Raw genomic sequence first — 20,176 nt, 5'->3', positions numbered from 1 at the left:
CCTTTAGAGGGTAGAGTCCTGACCAAGTTTTCACACCCCCCCCATAGAAGAGGAAGGATCCCAACTGGGCCCCCTCTTGCCCTGGGCCCCATAGCAGTCGCATGGTCTGCCGCTATGGTAGTTACGCCCCTTGATGCAAACTTTGCAGAGACGAGATGTGGCTAAACTACCAGAAGTCATCACAATGCTCTTGACCGAATTGAGAAGATGAGAAAAAAGAATGTCTACATCAGAGTATAAATCACTAGATGAAACAGGTACGTAGTGCTGTATTCTTCTGTATGATCAGGCAGTATGCAGTTGGTAGTGGTGGCTCGCTGCTGTGACCTCTGTCTCACCCTTCAGCCCCCTCCTTCATATCTTAGAGACAATTGGAAGAGGAGTGCAGAATATGCCAGCTGTAGCCACCACAGAGGGGCAGCTTCTGGGGAGGTAATGTGTGCCCCTGGGGCAGTATTTTGTACTGCACTGTGGTATTCTGTATGTAGTATTGCTAGCCCCACCTACTATATACAGGCACCGGCGGTTTGTGCACCGGGACATCAGTTACGGATCGCAGACCCCATTCAAGTGAATGTTTCTGCATATGGTGGCCACATCGTGTTGGCCTATGCTCGTACAAATTGCAGTCTGGCGCACAGGAACAGGCCAACAATGGCCATGTGCATGACGCCTAAGGCTACTTTCACACTCGCGTTTTGTGCGGATCCGTTCAGATAATGCAACCGTCTGCATCCGTTCAGAACGGATCCGTTTGTATCATCTTTAGCATAGCCAAGACGGATCCGTCTTGAACACCATTGTGCCAGATTGTGTCAGTGAAAACGGATCCGTCCCCGTTGACTTACATTGCATGCCAGGACGTGTGCAAGCAGTGTTTTGGTGTCCGTCTCCAAAGCGGAATGGAGACGGAACGGAGGCAAACTGAGGCATTCTGAGCGGATCCTTTTCCATTCAGAATGCATTAGGGCAAAACTGATCCGTTTTGGACCGCTTGTGAGAGCCCTGAACGGATCTCACAAACGGAAAGCCAAAACGCCAGTGTGAAGGTAGACTAAGCTGGAGGCTGCTGCTGGAGATATATCCAATGTTGATTCCTAAGGCCGAATGCACACGGCCGTGGAACACGGACGCGAGCGGTCCGTGGTATCCCGACCTGGCATCCTGCTGACAGCAGGAGCGCACGGCGTTATTGGTTGCTATGACACCAAGAGCTTCATGCCGCTGCACTACAGTAATACACTGGTATGATCTATACGAGTGTATTACTGTAGTGCAGCGGCGGCATGAAGCGCACGGCGTCATAGCAACCAATGACGCTGTGCGCTCCTGCTGTCAGCGGGATGCCAGGCCGGGATACCATGGACCGCTCACGTCCGTGTTCCACGGCTGTGTGGATTCGGCCTAAAAGAACTAGCGAAGGGGGTTGCTACTGGAAAGAAAGATACAACATCTCAAAAATTAAGACAATAGAAGCTGAATACCGCAGAGGGTTTGGAGCTGGAGCAGAGGAGTAAAGAGAAGACACCTAGTTCGCACATCCTGGAAGCAGCCAAAAGCTGGAAAAGGGACAGGCTGTTAACAGAGAACAACCAGCCTGGAAGCCAGGAAGGCAGAGCGCAACAGAAGCCAGATTGAAAGGGACAAGATACTAGTTTATTCTGAAGCCTGTAATTCTTGCCTCACCTCAGACATTGATGGCATACCATTAGGACATGCCAGCAATGTCAGATACATCTGGGTCCCACCTCTGAGCTCCACTCCTATGTCCAGAACGAGCCCCCCAAAGAAAAGGAGAGTGCACCACGGAAGTGCGGCCACACTCCATTCACTTCTATGGGAGTTCCAGAAATAGCCGAGAGGTGAATGGAAAGATGGCTGTGCATGCGCAGTGCACTCTTCATTCACATTTATGGGAGTTTAGAAAAGCTGAGCAGGCCTGGTCAGCTATTATAGGAATTCCCATAGAAGTGAATAGAGAGCATGGCCGGCATGTGCGCTGCCTTCTCCTTAGCCAAACAATCCACTTTCTGGAGATAGGAGCTGGTTGGTGACATTGGTGGCATATTGTAACGATATGCTACCAATATCTGAGATAATACAAGCCCTTTAAAGCAATATGCCCCCATTGTCTGTGATGAGACAACCCCTTTAAGCTTGTGTACTCAGAGAGAGACTAACCACTAAGCCTGCTAGACAGCATTTTACCTCATGTGAGTCAAGTAAGGCCTCTTTCAGATTTCCACGCGGGTGCAATGCGTGACGTGAACGCATTGCACCCGCACTGAATCCGGACCCATTCATTTCGATGAGAGAGAAAAAGGTCCAGCTCGATTAAAATGTTACCTTTATTTTTCAGTGCAGATAAAAGCCAGTTACAGTCCAGTCTACATGTTTCGGATCAAGGACAATAGCGATCCTTCCTCATGACATACACATACTGAGGAGGAGGTTGAATATATAGCGCCTCCACCTGAAGGCAAGTGGACGCACTAACTACAAGCCCCTCCTTCAAATGAAATTGACAACATGTGCTAAAAAGCATGGTGAATTAAAACAAAAGAACACACATAGCTTATGGATCAAAAAATTCAGTAATGTAACATCAAATCGTGTTTCCGATTAAGTCCACTTGGTATGGTGGACCCCATTTTGAAGATCCAGAACGACTCACGATTCAAAAGCTTCTTCTTGTAATTACCACCCCTAGGTGGTGGAGTAACCCTTTCCAGGCCTTGCACTGTTAAACCCTCTGTGTTGCCACCATGTACTGCTGAAAAATGCAGGCTAACTGCAGACACATTCCTGGCATGTGAATGAGGAATGTCGGAGATGTGCCTGCACAGTCTAACCTTAAGGCCATTGGTGGTGCAGCCAATGTACTGGAGGGAACAGAGAGTACATGAAATACAATACACCACGTGAGTGCTGTTACAGTTGATGTATTGTTTGATGGAAAAACATTGATTCATGGCATAGGAAAAACTTCCTTGCCAGGTCGCATATAGGAGCAACATGTACAGATCTTATGCCCACATTTATAACTGCCGAGAAACCGCAACCAAACTGGAGAGGCTCGTGCCCCCTCAGTAAATAGAGAGGGGCAGAGTCTATTACCCAGCGTGGGCGCTCTGCGGGCTGAGCACAAAATGCCACCTTTCAAGATGCTACACCATTGGTCATCCGTTGACAATATAGGTAAGTGCTTTCTTACTATGTTGCAAATCTGCGAATATGTGGTAGGCAATTAAGAGTGCCGTATTTGTGTGAGGGGAGGCGGGGCGTTCACTATTTAAACCTGGCCCTCCTCCCCCCACTTGTCGGTTCGAACGATTTCGAATCGGCTTGTGGGTTGGTGCCAGAGAAGGGCATGCGTCACTGGAGGATCAGGGGATCGGCTGCGTCGAGCTCGTCGCTACGGTGATTAGGTAGGCAGGGTGGCTTGCACACCCGTCTCGCTATGTATAACATGTGGGGCTGCCGAGCGTGCCGCCGGTCCCCAGCTGCGCTGGAGACTGCCCGCACTCCCGATCGCTTCCGGCACCCCGAGACAGGCACCCCGATCCGCTCCAGGCCCTGCGCTAAGCACCCCCGCTCCCACATGCAGCGTCCCCCAGGCAGGCACCCCTCACCTGTGGCTCAGCAGCGACGGGTCACGACGTCCGCTCGCATACCCTGAGCATCGGTCACGCCGGCCGTCGGCTCCACGACGCAGCGTTATATATCACTCACTCCCGTATCAGAACGTTCCGCCGTAGAGGAAAACGCCGTCCGCTCACACAGGGGTCTATTCATTAGCTGCAATCAGTAAGCGGAGGTCCAGCTGCAGGATCAGGGGACGGAAGCCGAAACCTATAGGCGATTAATACGCCGCGGCTTTCCCTGTACAAATAGTCGATAGCGGTGGGCACGGGATGCAATGTTCCACATGGCGGAGCGCAAATCCCTCGCAGCCGATCCTGATGCACGTTCTCCTGGTAATTACAATTAGCGAGGCTGTGAAGGTGGACATGCTTATTCATGTCTAGGAATCCGCTGCAGAATAAACTCGTCTTCTTTACTGCGCCAAACTCAGGCAAGACGAGATAAGCAGATACTCAGACATGTGCACTGTATAACAAGTTATGATTTCAATGGTTAATTCTAACCTAGAAGGGAATCACTGGCTTGCTGCGCTCCAGCAGGTCCTGGCTTGAGAGAGGGCGGGGGATGGTCGACACCTACAGGCCCATACTGGTACTGCAGTCTTGGTGCAGGGCTCCTCTGCTCAGGCACAGTGGCTAGGTACTAAGGCAGGAGTAAAAAAAAAAAAAAAATATTTAAAAAAATTTGGAATATGTTCAAGGATCAAATATAAAGAGGGCTTCAAGGAGGGGGGCTGGCCACGTCACTTTGCGCACGCAGCCGGGCCGCCCGTAAGCCCATACGGTCAGTCAGGGGGTTGGTTCGGGCGCAGTCACAATAATCCGGTGGTTAGCTAGGGAGCGGTGGCATGAGTGAAGTGTCGCCCAGCTGGCGTGCGCTCACTCACACGTCTGTCCTTGGTTATTCAGGTTCACAGGTGGTGGGCTAACTTACGATACTGTGGGGTTCGTGGCTGTCATGGCCGCCAGGTGAGTCAGGGGTGGTGCATGCGGGGGCCAACCCCCTCTTTTCTCCTGCATAGGCTTGGGGGACGGGGGATGGTGGTCTATTATGTCCAGGCTTCTGGCGCATCTCTTACAGGGTGGCGCCTACAGTCGTGGCCTTTGGTGGGGGGGAAAAGAAAAAAAAAAAAAAAAGAAAAAATTATAATAATGGTATAGATAGGAATGTTGCTTTGCCAGGTCTGTCACGACTACAGACTCCTTATAAAGCCCTGCCACGACTGCAGGCATCAGTCTGTCACGACTACAGACCCGCTCTAAAGCCCTGCCACGACTGCAGGCAACAGTCTGTCACGACTACAGACCCGTTATAAAGCCCTGCCACGACTGCAGGCATCAGTCTGTCACGACTACAGACTCGTTATAAAGTCCTGCCACGACTGCAGGCATCAGTCTGTCACGACTACAGACCCGTTATAAAGCCCTGCCACGACTGCAGGCATCAGTCTGTCACGACTACAGACTCGTTATAAAGTCCTGCCACGACTGCAGGCATCAGTCTGTCACGACTACAGACCCGCTCTAAAGCCCTGCCACGACTGCAGGCACAAATCCGTTACGACTGCAGACTCATTATTAAGACCGGCCACGACTGCAGGCATTAGTCTCATGTCAACAGACTCATGAGGTAATACTACCACGTTTACAGGCGATGGTCCGTTACCGCTACTCTCGATGTAGGGTCCCCTCACGACTATAGGGGCTAGTCGGTCACATCCACAGACTCGCACTCCCGTTAACTACAGGCACTGGGTGGGCATCTACGGTTAGTTGCGTCACGACTACGCACGTGGGTCAGCCACGGCCTGGGAGGTCAGCCTTCACGGTCACAGGTAGGTCCAGTTAGGCTTCAGTCTCCCAGCGGGTTCCAGTCACAATAACCAGCCCCTAGGTGAGGGGGGGGCACTCCCGCACCGGCGCACAATGCCAGGGAGCTGTGCGGCTCCTCACGCGGCACACGGTTCAAACCAGCGGGGGCCGGGGCCCACGGTAAAGGAAGGGCTCCCTCTGATCCGGTGCACATTGCCAGGGAGTGGCGCTGCTCCCCACGCGGTACGAGTGTCCAGCCGGCGGTGGGTCGGCCCTCCCGCACTGGTGCATTCTGCCAGGGAGCAGCGTGAGCTCCCCACGCGGCTGGGGGGTAAGGCTCCTCATCTTCAATAAAGTCTGGCACGGGCCGCCGTGCCGTTAGGTAGGCAGGGATCAGGGGAAGGAGTACTAGGCTCGGTCAGGGGGAGCAGATCATAGGCGGTGGCTGGCTTCCTGCTGCCGGCCGTACATTAGGTTCCAAGGGGGTTATTTAGGCACAAGATGTTAGTTAGTCCGTGCAGGTGATCTGCGTTATACCATGCTCTTCATGCTCGTACTCAGAGCATGTATATATATATATATATATATATATATATATATATATATATATATATATAAAAAAAAAATAATAATAATAATATATACATTTTTGAGTCTCTCACGCATGGCTTCTCCGTGTTAGTTTTACACATACAGATCTGCCATTAGAGTCTCTCACGCATGGCTTCTCCGTGTGAGTTTTACACATATGACTCCGCCATTAGTCTCTCACGCATGGCTTCTCCGTTTTAGGTTTACACATATGACTCCACCATTAGTCTCTCACGCATGGCTGCTCCATTTTAGGTTTACACATATGACTCCGCCATTAGTCTCTCACGCATGGCTGCTCCGTTTTAGGTTTACACATATGACTCCGCCATTAGAGTCTCTCATGCATGACTTCTCCGTTTAGGTTCACACATATGTCTCCGCCATTAGAGTCTCACGCATGGCTGCTCCGTTTTAGGTTACACATATGACTCCGCCATTAGAGTCTCTCACGCATGGCTTCTCCGTTTTAGGTTTACACATAGGACTCCGCCATTAGAGTCTCTCACGCATGGCTGCTCCGTTTTAGGTTTACACATATGACTCCGCCATTAGAGTCTCTCACGCATGGCTTCTCCGTTTTAGGTTACACATTTGACTCCGCCATCTGAGTCTCTCATGCATGACTTCTCCGTTTAGGTTCACACATATGTCTCCGCCATTAGAGTCTCACGCATGGCTGCTCCGTTTTAGGTTACACATATGACTCCGCCATTAGTCTCTCACGCATGGCTTCTCCGTTTAGGTTCACACATATGTCTCCGCCATTAGAGTCTCTCACGCATGGCTTCTCCGTTTTAGGTTACACATATGACTCCGCCATTAGAGTCTCTCACGCATGGTTTCTCCGTTTTAGGTTACACATATGACTCCGCCATCTGAGTCTCTCACGCATGGCTTCTCCGTTTTAGTTTTACACATATGACTCCGCCATTAGAGTCCCTCACGCAGAGCTTCTCCGTTTTAGTTTTACACATATGACTCCGCCATTAGAGTCTCTCACGCATGGCTTCTCCGTTTTAGGTTTACACATATGACTCCGCCATTAGAGTCTCTCACGCATGGCTTCTCTGTTTTAGGTTTACACATAGGACTCCGCCATTAGAGTCTCTCACGCATGGCTTCTCCGTTTTAGGTTACACATATGACTCCGCCATTAGAGTCTCTCACGCATGGTTTCTCCGTTTTAGGTTACACATATGACTCCGCCATCTGAGTCTCTCACGCATGGCTTCTCCGTTTTAGGTTACACATATGACTCCGCCATCTGAGTCTCTCACGCATGGCTTCTCCGTTTTAGTTTTACACATATGACTCCGCCATTAGAGTCTCTCACGCATGGAGATTAAAAATAAAAAAAATAAAAAATTTCCTCACCAGGCCCAGCTGCGCTGGGACTAGTCTCCCATCTCACCATAGCTAAGAGACTGATGGCCAATTCCTTGGCCAGTAATACTCTGAGGGCTCACAAGACAGCTTGGCACCTGTTTCAGAGATATGAGAACACCTACCCGGCCGCTGGCCGGGGACCTATCACTCACCTATTGGGCTTCGTCTGGGTTTTGCCACTCTCAATTAAACCTGTCCTATAGCATTGTTAACTATACATGGCAGGTATTCAGCACCATTGGTGCAGGCTACATCCGGACCTACCGTCACTCTTCTCCGCCCACCCGATCAAAGCGGCGTTGAAGGGTTTGCGCAAGATGTCTGTTGTGAAACGACATGGGCGTCAGCCATTTACCGGTAGCTTGTTCAGGCCGTGACAGGCAAACTGCAGGGGCAAACCGTTCGGGCCGCAGGTTAGCGCTCTGGTAGAAACAGCCTTGTACCTGGCTTTCCATGGATTCCTCAGGTCAGGCGAGCTCATGGGCACCAATACGCTGGCTGGGTGCCTGCGGAAAGGTCAGCTCATCCGGCGCGGTTCCATCTATGTCCTCACCTTGGCCTCGTCCAAGACGTCACGGCCGGGGCAACCAGTGGCGGTCAGATACTTTCCCACGGACAGCAGATGGTGTCCGGTGCAGGCCTTGGAGGCTTGGCTGGGTAGTATTTAGTCCAAGCGGCATGTTCTCCCGTACTCGAACTAGTCAATGCCCGGCTAACCACCGCGGCCTTTCTTACGTACTTTCAGGTTAGTTGACCGGTCCAGGGGTCGGTCCTCGCTGGATCACAGGACATTCCTTCCGCATGGGCGCGGCAGCGGCGGCGTCCATGCATAAGGTGCCAGTACATGTCATCAAACGGTTGGGTCGTTGCAGTTCCGTGTGTTCCATACGTAATATCCCGGATCCTTATACGAAATATTATTGGCTTTCGAGTTTTGGTCTGTAGTTTCTGTTATCAAGTTTTCTAACTCCTATGCATGCTTCTTTTGGCCCCTTTAGGCTACCCTTCGATAAGCAGTTCCGGCATAACTCTGCTGCTTCTAGGTTGGGGGGGTGGAGTATAGGCGTAGGTAGGGGACCCTCTCAGCATGAGCCGATCCGAGCACAAGTGGTAGGCAATTAAGAGTGCCGTATTTGTGTGAGGGGAGGCGGGGCGTTCACTATTTAAACCTGGCCCTCCTCCCCCCACTTGTCGGTTCGAACGATTTCAACCCACCCAGGAGCCCTCCCTTCTTTCAGGTCTCATTATTGGGGTAGCCCCAATAGGCGTAGGTAGGGGACCCTCTCAGCATGAGCCGATCCGAGCACAATGTGTACTATAAACAGGTAAACGAGAATGCCGTGACTGGTTAGTATTCTCAGAGCGAGGTGTGCGATTATGGTGAGTAAATAATAATGTCTGTCTGGGTATGGACAGAGCCTGCTTCTGGGCGTGTTCCAAACCATGCTGGGAATATTGTCTGATAGAGAGGCGAGAGGCCGCAGAGCGCATCTCCATGCGGCATGCTGCGTCCTGAGTGCAGTTTCGTCTAATGCGAATAAACTCACCCTTGGGAATATTTTTGGCAACATGAGGAGGATGGCAAGATGCCGCATGGAGAATTGTATTGCCCGCAGTTTCTTTGCGAAAGGTGCGGGTGTAAATTAAATTGGTGCGCGCATCACCCTCAAGAGACAAATCCAGAAAAGAAATACAAGTGGCATGGAAATGCAGAGAAAATTTCAAATTGCATGTGTTGCAATTTAAAAACTCCCCAAAGAGTGGTATGGCCGCCACATCGCCCGACCATATGAATAGCAGGTCGTCGATGTAACGGCCATACCACTCCAGAGAGGATGCCCAGGGACTAGTCGGGGAGAACAAAAAATGCCTGTTCCCACCAGGCCATATACACGTTGGCCAGGGAAGGGGAGAATTTGGCTCCCATAGAAACTCCCGATAATTGCAGCAAAAACCTGTCATTGAACATAAAAAAAATTGTGTTTTAATAGAAAAAAAAAAAAAACACATCACACACGTAGCCCTTAAAAGGAATAGAAAAATTTGAATACACAGCAAGAAACCATCTTAATGCCTTGATGGCCAAATCATGTGGAATAACGGTGTAGAGGGAAGTCACGTCTGCAGAGATCCATGGAAAACGTGACTCCCACTTTAGGCTGTGAAAGGCCTGTAAAACACTCCTTGTGTCTTGCAGGAAACCGGGTATATCCTGCACCAGAGGCTGGAGCAGAGAATCAACCCAGGCTGGGAGATGTTCCGAAAACGAGCCAATGCCCGACACAATAGGACTCATTGAAGGAGGAAAACCTCCCTTGTGTATCTTGGGAACGGAGTGGAAAATGGGGATCACTGGAAATTGAACAAAATGAGATGAATATCCAAGTCCTCAATCTCTCTGCTTTTTCACAGTCACAACTAGATGTTTTATCTAGGGGTCTTTCATTTTCCCCGTCTTGTCAGGCGGATATTTACCGCACCATTATAGATCTAAATAGATTTGTACGGGGCCTGACTGTGAAAAAACACTTTGCGGATTGTCAGGATTCCACCCCAGCCCTCTCCAATGAGCCCTCCTTGCCCGTGGGTGTTAATGTTTTTGATGTGCCATGCCATTCATCTGTGTCTTCTTTTTCCTTTTCAGAATTGTCTAATCTATCTTTTTTACAGCAATCCCGCACTATTCCTGATTCTGATCCGGGCAATGATTTTGCACATAAGTTCAGTATTCATAATCCTGGGTTTTATCCCATCCATTCACGCACTCCTGCCATGGACCATTATCAGGAATTAGTTATACGGGATCTATTTGCTCTACAAGCGGACACACAATCGCCTAGGGCAACTGTTTTCAATAATTTGGCACATACTGAGCGACAGGCCTTGTCCGAACTCGAGTCAATGCCCGACATTTCTATTAAATCGGCTGACAAGGGGGGAGCGGTGGTCATCCTGGATAACAACATTGCTTACCGGTAATTGTTTTTCTCGATACCCATGACGGCACCCCATGCGACCAGGGACCTCCCATCCGGGACAGGAAACCTAAGAAGATAAAAGGTTCACACCCCCACCAAGCACCAGTGATAGTAATAAACAGTACTCCGGAGGTGAATACACGTAAGAAAAAAAGAGAGAGAGATCCAATACGGTACATTATATCTCTTCAATACTCAAGAGAGAAACTCTCAGAAACCTATAAGGAAGTAGCGGGCTACTCCGCATATAACCTAATAAAGGACAACTAAAAGCTTTTTATTTATTTTTTTGTTTTTTTTATATTAGGGAAGGGAAAATTTCGGGGGTGCCGTCATGGGTATCGAGAAAAACAATTACCGGTAAGCAATGTTGTTTTCCCCTCACCCATGACGGCACCCCATGCGAGATAGACTATTAATGAGAAACTAGGGGGGGGACAACCGCCTGAAGCACCTTCCTACCAAAGGCGGAATCCGTGTGAAGTTGGAGCCTGTAATGCTTTAAAAAGGTATGTTGAGAGCTCCAAGTTCCTGCTCTACAAATTTGGGCCAGGGAGGCATCCTTCTCGGCCCAGGACGTAGCTACCGCTCGGGTGGAGTGGGCTCCAAACCCCGAAGGGGGCGAGAGACCCTGCGCTAAATAGGCTTCGGAAATGGCCCTTTTAACCCATCTAGCAATAACTGCCGTGGACACTTTCCGCCCCTTATTCCTACCCCAAAACTGAATAAGGAGGTTTTCTTTTAACCTCCAGGCCGAGGTAGACTCTAAATAAGCAAGCAGACATCTTTTGACGTCCAGGCAATGATACTCCCTTTCTAAACTATTAGAGGGATTAGGGCAAAAAGATGGAAGGACAACATCCTGACTTCTATGGAAGTCCGAAACCACCTTTGGCTGGAAGGATGGGAGAGGCCTAATAATAACTTTGTCGTCCAAGACCTGGGTATAAGGAGAAAAAGCCGAAAAAGCTTGAATCTCTGAGATCCTCCTAGCTGAAGTAATGGCCAGTAAAAAGGACATCTTAAAGGAGAGCATATCTATGGGCATGCCTGACAAGGGCTCAAAAGGTTTCTGTGACAGGGCCGTCAAGACCGTGTTTAGGTCCCAAGGAGGGGACAAGGGTCTTATCAAAGGGCGGATCCTGGAGGCTGCTGACAGAAACCTTTTAACCCAAGGATGCAGGGCCAGCTGGGAATCGAAGAAGTAACTCAAGGCTGCCACATGTACTCTTAGGGTGGAAGCCCTAAGCCCCTTATCCAAGCCAGCTTGTAAAAAATCTAGGACCCTAGAGACATTTGGAGGAGAGAAGGGGTCAGGATTGATCCCTAAAAAGGAGGAAAAGACTTCCCAGATTTTATTATATTTTCTGGCTGTGGTGGCTTTCCTACTTCCCAAAATGGTAGATACTACAGATTGGGACAGACCCCGACCTAACCAAATCTCCCTCTCAGCCTCCATGCTGCCAGATGCTAAATTCCTGGATTGGGATGCAGGATCGGGCCTTGATATAATAGATCCTCCCGAGGGGGCAGAATCCAAGGGGGGGCTATTGCTAGGTCTAGGAGGCAGGAGTACCAGGACCTTTTCGGCCACACTGGGGCCACTAGGGTAACTGTCGCTTTCTCCCTCTGGACTTTTTTCAGGACCTGCGGAATTAGGGTAAAAAGGAGGGAAGGCGTAACCCTCCTCCTGAGCCCAGTTCTGTGCTAATCCGTCTAAAGCTGTTGGATCGTCCAGACGATTTATGGAGAAGAACCTTTCCACTTTCCTGTTCTTTCTGGAGGCAAATAGGTTGACCGTGGGGAGGCCGAATTTCTGCGTTAACTGGGAGAAGACCTCTGGGTTTAGGCACCAGTCTCCCTGTTTTAGCTGGGTGCGACTCAGAAAATCGGCTACTATGTTCTCTTTCCCCTTTATGTGGACTGCCGACAGGGATAGATGTTTCTGCTCCACTAACTGAAAGATCTGGTGACAGAGTATTGCCAGAGAAGGTACCCTTGTTCCGCCTTGATGGTTGATGTATGCCACTGTTGTCAAGTTGTCTGAGTATAGAATTATGTTCCTGAAGGATATGTCTGGAGCTATCGCTTTTAAGACCATTTCTACTGCTTTTAGTTCTTTGAAGTTCGAGGTGGCTTTCCTGGTATTCAAATCCCACCTCCCTTGCCAACCCTTGTTCTCCGAGTGGGCCCCCCAACCCCACGGGCTGGCGTCCGTTGTTATTACTATCGGATCCTGAAAGGACCATGGTACTCCTGCTGAGAGATTCTCCGTCACAGTCCACCAAAGAAGAGACACTCTCGCCTCTGCGGATAAGTGGAACAGCCGGTCCAACGACTGCTTGCAGCCATCCCATTGGCGCAGGATGCATGACTGTAGCTTCCTTGTGTGGGCCTGCGCATATAGGACCGCTGGAAAGGTTGCTGTCAGGTGGCCCAGCACTGCCATTGCCCTCCTGAACGAGCAGAGGTAGGATCTGAAAAGATCCCAAACATGCTCCCTGATGGAGAATATCATGGCGGACGGGAGGAAGGACTTTTCTACTCGGGAGTCTAAAAGGATGCCTAAAAATACACAAATCTGAGATGGTGTTAGGCAAGACTTTTCCCAATTTATTTTCCAGCCCAGGCTCTTTAACAGGGCGCAGGAAACTTCGATGTTTTGAATCAAGCCTTCCTTGGTCTGGGAAATAAACAGGAAGTCGTCCAAGTATGGCAGCAACGGAACCCCTGACAACCTTAGGAAGGAAGCTACTTCCGCAATCACTTTTGTGAAGATTCTGGGGGCTTGAGAAACCCCATAAGGCAGGGCTCTGTATTGCAGGTGTAGACATTCCCCCTGAACCCAGACTGCTGTCCTCAAATATTTTTGGGAGGACACATGAATTGGCACGTGGTAGTACGCGTCCTCTAAGTCCAGAGTCGCCATCCAGCAATTCTTTGATAGGAGATCTATGGCCGACCTTATGGTCTCCATGCGAAATTTCTTGTAGCTGAGGAATCTGTTTAATTTCTTCAGGTTTAGGATTACCCGGAAGGAGCCATTGGTTTTTTTTACTAAAAAAAGAGGAGAGTAAAAACCCCTGCCCCTCTCTGCCTGCGGAACCGGGACAACCACCCCTTTTCGCAGAAGCAGCAGGACCTCTGACTCTAAGGCCTGTCTCTTGACTAGATCCTTGGGGTAATCTGTCAGCCTGAATGAATCCTGGGGACGGGTCAGAAGCTCCAGCCGGAACCCCTCTCCAATCCCCCCCAGGATCCAGCCGTTCTTGGTTATGTTTTTCCAGGCTGGGAGAAAGAGAGATAATCTTCCCCCTACCTGGGGTTCGGCGTCATTGCTTATCTTTGGGTCTTTGATCTTGGGGTTTAAAAAGGAAACCTCCGGATTTCTTAGGAAATTTATCCTTTTCCCTTCTATCATACTGCCTACCCTTTTGCCTTTTGCCTTGGTATTTACGAAAAAAGGGGGGGCGTTGAGGAGCTGGAAAACCCTTCTTCTTGTCTGAGGCTTTTTCAAGTATATCATCGAGGGAAGATCCAAAGAGCCTGTCACCCTCACAGGGGATAGAGCATAACCTAGCCTTAGAACCCTGATCAGCCTTCCAGGACTTCAGCCAAATAGCAGCTCTTCTAGCCGCATTGGACATGGCGGATGATCTGGCTGAGAACCTAACTATATCTGTGGAGGCATCGGCTAAAAAATCGACAGCCTTAAAAAAGGTGGGAAGGGAGGCCAAAACTTCTTCTCTTGGCTTCTTCTCACTGAGATGCTGTTCTAACTGTTCCAGCCAGATATGCAGTGACCTAGAGACCCATGACGCTGCAACCGCCGGTCTCAAGCAGGTAGAGGATGATTCCCAGGCTTTCTTTAAATATAAATCCGCTTTTTTATCCAGAGGATCAGACAGGCTACCCAGGTCATCAAACGGTAGAGCAGACTTCTTGGCAATCTTCGCCACCGGAGCGTCAACAGTAGGGGCCTTGTCCCAACAGGCTGCTACTTTCTCATCAAAGGGATATTTTCTTTTAACGGAGCTTGGAATAAAAAACTTCCTATCAGGATTCTTCCATTCCTTTTTAATTAATGCCTGAACATTCTCATGAATGGTGAAAACCCTCTGCTTTCTGGGACCTAACCCCTGAAAGGCAACATCTGCTGTCGACTTTCACCTCTTCTAACTGCATAGTTGCTCTGACCGCTTTAAGGAGGTTTTGGGTATCTTCGGGCGAGAAGTAGGAACCCTCTGTTTCTTCTTCTGCTGACGAAGTAGCGTCATTAGAGAGTAACTGGCCTGCTTCTCTTTCCTCCACGTCAGAATGGTCTATATCCGAATCCCTAATATCCGGAGATCTTTCCGGAGACCGCGGACGATTCGTACTCAAGGATTTTAAGGAGGCTTTCACTTCAGATCTTATTAAAGATCGCATATTCTTGGAAAGGCTCTGGGACTCCTCCGCCACCAACTTATCGATACATGGGGTGCATAACGGCTTAGAATAGGAGGAAGCTAGGAGGGACTTACATCCTGCACACTCCTTATGCTTCGTTTTAGAGGCCGCTTTTTTGGGGGGCTTTGCCACCTACACAAATCAAGCGGATAACACCCCATTAATAAAAAAAGATACATCTCACCACCTTTTTTAGCCCCCCCTCCTTAGGACTGGTACCGGACTCGCGGGCCTTGAGGGTTCCAGGGGTTCGGCGCGTCCGTCTGCCGGCTCTGACATCTTTGCTGGAAACCAAGAGCCTCTTCAGCACCACACTGTGTGCCACATCAGCCGGCTGGGTTCCCCCCCTCTGCCCCATTTATATTTTAAAGGACGCGCCAGGGCACACATCGGCGCTTAACCTGACTTCCGGGTCAAGCCCCGCCCCCCGCGTCGGGGCGCGCGCATGCGCAGACGCCCCCTCCGACGCCGACAGGAAGACGGGCAACCCGGGAGCAAGGAGGGAAGCCGCCTGAACACGGCCACAGCGGCTCCCTCAGGCCAGCGCCGGGATGTGGGGGAAGAAGCCCAGACTATAGGCAGCAGCCCCTGAGAGCATAACGCCACCTGGGGGAGGCCACCCACCGGATAAGAACCTGGGCCTCCCCCCGGCTGCAGGTGAGAACCAACGTGAAGCTTCCCAGGGACTTCGTATCCGGAGGACAGGAAACCTGAACTGGTGCTTGGTGGGGGTGTGAACCTTTTATCTTCTCAGGTTTCCTGTCCCGGATGGGAGGTCCCTGGTCGCATGGGGTGCCGTCATGGGTGAGGGGAAAAAGCTATTTATAAATTACAAAATACATTAATGTTAGAAGATAACTCTGTTTATGAGGAGCTTCCAGGTGACCCCACTCCCCTCTTCCAGCAACGAATACAATGCCTCTTGGAGAAGGGTTTGGAGAGTGGTTATCTGAATCAACGTCAAAGGGACTTTATTTTTGTCCAATTTCCAGTGATCCCCATTTTCCACTCCCTTCCCAAGATACACAAGGGAGGTTTTCCTCCTTCAATGCGTCCTATTGTGTCGGGCATTGGCTCGTTTTCGGAACATCTCTCAGCCTGGGTTGATTCTCTGCTCCAGCCTCTGGTGCAGGATATACCAGGTTTCCTGCAGGATACAAGGAGTGTTCTGCAGGCCTTTCACAGCCTAAAGTGGGAGTCACGTTTTGCATGGATCTCTGCAGGCGTGACTTCCCTCCACACCGTTATTCCACATGATTTGGCCATCAAGGCATTAAGATGGTTTCTTGCTGTGTATTCGAATTTTTCTATTCCCTTTCAGGGCTACGTGTGTGATGTGTTTTTTTTTCTATTAAAACACAATTTTTTTATGTTCAATGACAGGTTTTTCCTGCAATTATCGGGAGTTTCTATGGGAGCCAAATTCTCCCCTTCCCTGGCCAACGTGTATATGGCCTGGTGGGAACAGGCATTTTTGTTCTCCCCGACTAGTCCCCGGGCATCCTCTCTGGAGTGGTATGGCCGTTACATCGACGACCTGCTATTCATATGGTCGGGCGATGTGGCGGCCATACCACTCTTTGGGGAGTTTTTAAATTGCATTTTTGTTTTAAACACATGCAATTTGAAATTCTCTCTGCATTTCCATACCACTTGTATTTCTTTTCTGGATTTGTCTCTTGAGGGTGAATTTTTTTTATTTATTTATAGCTGATTTCTCCTGTGACTGGGGCTGACATAGTAGCCTCCAATTACAGGGGAATACTGCCTCCAGAGAGATTGTATAAGCTTATATAGCCTCAATGCAGAGCTGATCTTGGTCTTCTAAGACCCAGCAACAGTGCAGATACCCAGGCCCCAGCAATCACATGACTGCTGGGATCGGAGCAGGAAGCAGTATTGCTTCTTCCTAATCTCTCTCACATTGAGTGCTGTGTATATAGAGATGGGGAAGGCTGGGACAGTGAAAACCCATCCCTGCATTCTCTTTGGGGAGCCCTACAATTAGGGTGCAGCTGCAATCTCTGAAAGGACGTTTAGAAATATCCGTGCTGAGCTATGTGCCAACTGGCCAAAAGTTTATAGGCAGTGGCATCGCTACAGGGGGGCAAGAGGGGGAAATTTCCCCCCCCCAGGTCATTCCTTGCCCCCCCCCCCCCTTCCCGGGTGCCCACCCCGCTGATTCGCTGCTGCGCCCGCACTACTGATTCACAACAGACAACATACACATGACAGATGGGGGTGGGGGCGGACCCAGCGGAGGCAGAGCATGCAGGGCTGGCGCAGGCTGGGAGTGCAGCAGCCGCAGAGTTGGCGTCACCACGTAAAGCTGCGTGCCTGCCCGCGAACGCTTGCTTCTGCAGCTCTGCTACTACTGCTAGTGAGCCTGTCTGTGCCCAGGCCCCAGCTTCGGACAGGAGAGGAGGACTGTGTGTGCCTGCACCAGAGGGAGAGGCACTCTCCCAAGAACTCTGCCTGGCCCTGCCCTGGCCGGCCCCTAGGCAAGCTAAGAAAAGTAAGAATAAAAAGTTTTAAAAAAAGTATGTACCCCCAATACGATTGGCCTGCCTGCTTGCGCCCAGCCCCTCCTCAACCCTGATACCCCTATAACTTAGGGGTATAAGGGTACATTATACAGGGGTAATATAACTGAGGACCCCTTTATAATGTCCCCTGATAGCACTGAGTCCTCCTCAGTTATATTACCCTTGTATAATGTACCCTGATACCCCTTAGTTATAATATTACCCATAATGTCCCCTGATACCCCTCAGTTATATAACTGAGGGTAATCAGGGTACATTATACAGGGGGTAATATAACCAAGGGGTATCAGGGTACAGTACATTATACAGGGGGTAATATAACCAACCGGTATCAGGGTACCTTATACAGGGGGGGTAATATAACATATATAACCACCGTATAATGCCTGATAGGCCTCCTGAGTTATATTACACCTGTATAATAGTGTACCCGGATACCCCTTAGTTATATGATCCCGCCGGGATCATATAACTAAGGGGTATCCGGGTACACTATTATACTGGGGTAATATAACTCAGGAGGCCTATCAGGCATTATACGGTGGTAATATAGCTTACATTACCCCTGTATAAAGTCCCATGATAGCCCTCCTCAGTTATATTACCCTTGTATAATGTACCCTGATACCCCTCAGTTATATTACCCCTGTGTAATGTACTCTGATATCCCCTAGTTATATAATATAAACTAAGGGGTATCAGGGTGCATTATACAGGGGTAACATGTGACATAAGTAAGTGTGCAGTGTGTGCGATAGTAACGGGCGAGAGCACTGCAAATAGGGAGCAGCAGAGGACTAGGGGGTAGGCTGTCTCCTGTTTCTCGCAGGGTATGGGTATCAGGAACCCTGGTGGCACACTGCAGGATGGCATAGCCTGCTACAGGTGCCAGTCAGCCACAGCACCAGTGTGTGTAACAGATCTGAGGGCCCCAATGACAACAATGGCCTCCATTATATCCAGGGAAAGCAGTTACCAGCATGCACGCCGGGCCCACTCCACACCACCCCTGGCGCCACATGGTCACCAAGGACTGCAATGAGAGTCCACACACTATCTCTCTCCTGGTGCCAGATGGCTTCAGTGAGTGGGGGGGAGCAGGCCAAGCTAAATACTAACACTAATTAAAATCAACCTGTGGGACAGACGAGCTGGAAGGAGTGCACGACTGGGGAGGCAGCCACACCTCCAGTACAAACTGCAAAGAAAAAGGGGGTCAGTCAGCACATCCCAAAGCGCAGGGGCACGTTGCTATGGCTGAGAACAAGACTGTTAAACAAAACAAGCAATGCAACAGCTCACTGCAAATCAAATAAGGTACAAAATTGCATCATATTAGCAAATGCTGAACTAATAAGTAAGAGATACTTGGCAAATCGTTTTGTACAAAATTATTTGAATCACTTGAATGGGTCTGAAAATCCAGACATGCGGAACGGAAGCACGGAACGGAAGCCTACGGAAGCACTACGGAGTGCATTTGTGGGGTTCCGTTCCGTGCTTCCATTCCGCAAAAAGATAGAACTTGTCCTATCTTTTTGCTGAATGGACGGATCGCTGACCCCATTCAAGTGAATGGTAATTTGCGGTCCGCAGCACGGGCACAGGCAGCACACGTTCGTGTGCAAGAGGCCTTAGTGAGTGCCCATATAATGCACAGTGGCATTTATTTCTCAGAGCCAAAGCAATTCTTTGTATTGACTCTCTACTGCAGCTTGCAGAGGCAGGTCCTAAGCATGGCTAATGGCATTGAAATAAGGTTTGTCCTGAGTGAACACACCCTGTCTAGGATTTTCCTTTGACATAAGAGACTGCTAGAGTCATTTTTAATTTTTAATTTTATTAATTATCTATATGCTTGTGTAGCAAGCTCCCATGGAAGACAGTGTAGAGGATGGGAGTGATAGTGGCCCTGGTGTAGTGTTTTAGTGTCACGGTGTCCTACCTCAGGCTGTTGCTCCCTCGGGTCCATTGCAGTGAAAGTTGGAGCACTTAAAAATAAGGCCAGAGTCGAACATAACAAAGTTCTTTGTACTAAATGCAACATAGAATTGGAAAATAAATACAGTAGCAGCAGTCTATAGTGCAGTTCTTCTCTGGCACCATCAAGGATATGGATGCAGGTTGCTTGATGGCAACTCAGCACTTAGGTGATACTGGCCTTTTGGTTGTTTGGTGATCAAGGTGTTTTTAGCCTTATTCCCTCACTTCACAGCAGGGTCTGTAGAAGCTGAATATAGCAGTTCACTCTGCTGTCTTTATCCTCTCAAGGTTCTATTTGAGACAATTTAGTAATGGTTACCTCCAGAGAAATCTGTACCAGGAGTAGGAGCTCTGTGGTCGGAGTCCTCAGCACACTGTCTCTAGACAGATACAGATGTAGCCATTGCGTTAAGTAAACAATGGCAAGAAAATGTTAATTGACTTTTTCAATGGATTTTAATTGCTTTTGTCACTGGGTAACACTGGGTAACACTGTGACATGTGTTATCAGAGTCAATTTTAGCTTGGCTACATCTGTAATTCCCAACCTTGGCAGGAAGCAGGACCAGCCCACTCATACCAAGAGGGGAGGGGCAGGGTGGTTAACCCTGTTCCTGCCAACCTTTGCCACCCCTTCATTTCTGGTAGTAATTGTAAACAACAGTGAAATACAATCTATAAAAATAAATAATTTGGAGTACCCCCAGGTCTGGGGTACTACACACCCCCATGGTAAAAGGAAAGCCGTCCTCGAATTGTGCTTGTGGTTTTCTCCTGGTAGTCT

This window comes from Bufo bufo, chromosome 1 (genome assembly GCF_905171765.1).
Source record: "Bufo bufo chromosome 1, aBufBuf1.1, whole genome shotgun sequence".
Lineage (NCBI taxonomy): Eukaryota > Metazoa > Chordata > Amphibia > Anura > Bufonidae > Bufo > Bufo bufo.
This window is presented reverse-complemented; position numbering follows the sequence as displayed.